Source organism: Chaetura pelagica, unplaced genomic scaffold, assembly GCF_000747805.2.
Source record: "Chaetura pelagica isolate M959 unplaced genomic scaffold, ChaPel_1.0 scaffold585, whole genome shotgun sequence".
Taxonomy (NCBI): Eukaryota; Metazoa; Chordata; class Aves; order Apodiformes; family Apodidae; genus Chaetura; species Chaetura pelagica.
In genome coordinates, this window is record NW_009953404.1 from 1,095,553 (window position 1) to 1,097,160 (window position 1,608).

The window sequence follows — 1,608 nt, forward strand, 5'->3', positions numbered from 1 at the left end:
CTAAAAATACACAGTAATGTTGAAATTGTGTGTGTTGTGTTTAATTGTGTTTGATCATTTATAGTCAGGAGGATGGACTGAAGAGTCAGGGGAGGAAAAGTGCCCTTGATGTGCTTTCTGTATTAAAGGCACAAGATCCCATTTGCTGTTCTCAATAATCCTGTTTCAGAGTGCCAGGGTGAACAGTCTCAGCTGCACAGAACTAAATTTAAACTGAGATGTATTGTTAGGTGAGCATTTGTATTTATGTTTAATTTTCCTAGGGGAAGCAAAACTCCAAAGCAGGCTCTTTCTCTGCTTGAGTATCTTGCAAATCAGGTCTGCTAAGCTGTTGTGGTTTTTTGGGGTGGTTTTGGTTTTTTTTTGGAAGGGGTGTAGTAATTTATTTTTATTCTCCTCCTGCTCTTTCTGGAATAGGAAACCTCCATTTTAGAGGAGTACAACATAAACTGGACTCAGAAGCTGGGAGCTGGGATCAGTGGTCCTGTTAGGTAAGACAGTGTGTAACTGTGTGCAAGCTCAGCCTGTTTCATTAGCTGTGGAGATGTGAGTATGGATTTTAATTGAGATGTGATGTGTGGAAGGCTCTTTATAAGCAAACAAATGTCTCTGCGCTCCCTGCGGGTCGTGGCTGATGCACAAACGAGGTATTGTCTTTTGTGGGAAATGTTTGAAGTAAAAACTCTCCCCCACTCTCTGCTTTGTCCCTTCTCACTGCTGTATCCCCCAAGCAAAGCAGGAGTGGGCTGTGAATTCTACTCCACCACCTTTGTCCCTGGGATACCAGTGTCTGTTTGGTGCAAAGGTCGCTGCTTCTGCCTGCAGGATCATGGCTGGAGCCATCAGCACCCTGTGCCCCTCAGCTATTTTTACCAGCTATTTTTTCCCATCATCACGTGAGGCCAAAGCAGACAGTGCCACGAGCTCTCCCTCTTGTACCAGACTCGTCCATTGGGAACGTCCAGCCCCTGCAGGAACTGGGAGTTTTCTGTAAAGCCAAACATCTGTTCCCGTTCCAACAAGAACTCTCTCGGTTGAGAAATTTGCACAAACGCTGGAAAACAAATGTCTGTGCCTCTCTCTTCTGGGAGCCTGACAAGGCAATTGTCTTCTGCCACCATTTATCTTCCTGCCCAGGCAATTGGTTTCTCCTCATTCATTTTCTGTGGCTGTGTTGCCTGTGATCTTTTTTAAAATACCCCTTTGTTTTCTGTCCTTTCAGCCACCCATCAGTCCATGGGCCCTGCCCTCTGATGCAGCGCAATTGTTAACGTTCAATGGGGGAAAGAGAGAAAAAACGTGTGCAGCACAGTTGGTGGCCTTGCTGAAACAAGGGTTCCCATCAGAAACCCTTCCTTTATTGCAGACTACACCCTCCCTTGGTGATATTCAGGCTGCCTCTGTGTGGTGCAGGTTTTTTCATCAGAAGCATCTCTTCAGGCTGAATGTCTGGAGTGCCTTCTGCTTGTCTGCAGTGCCCCATTGCCCTCAAGTACTTCTGCAGTGCTGGAAGTACAGTTTGGGGTTAGATGTTCCTGCATAATGAGCTGGATTGTTGTGGAAGGCTGAAAGCTGAGGCTTTCAAGCTGGGATGTGGTGACAGGTGCC

General features: G+C 46.3%; 1 protein-coding gene across 2 annotated transcripts in view; it reads left to right on the forward strand.

The window, feature by feature from the left end:
* The first annotated feature begins 421 nt into the window (after window positions 1–421).
* Window positions 422–1,608, forward strand: part of MAPKAPK5 (mitogen-activated protein kinase-activated protein kinase 5) — a 13,973-nt gene continuing 12,786 nt past the window's right edge. Inside the window, exon 1 of one of the 2 annotated variants that reach the window (XM_009998430.1) lies at window positions 422–491. The gene's annotated coding sequence lies outside the window, so the exon portion shown is untranslated. The remainder of the gene's footprint in view (window positions 492–1,608) is intronic. The other variant, XM_009998432.1, reaches the window with a different exon arrangement.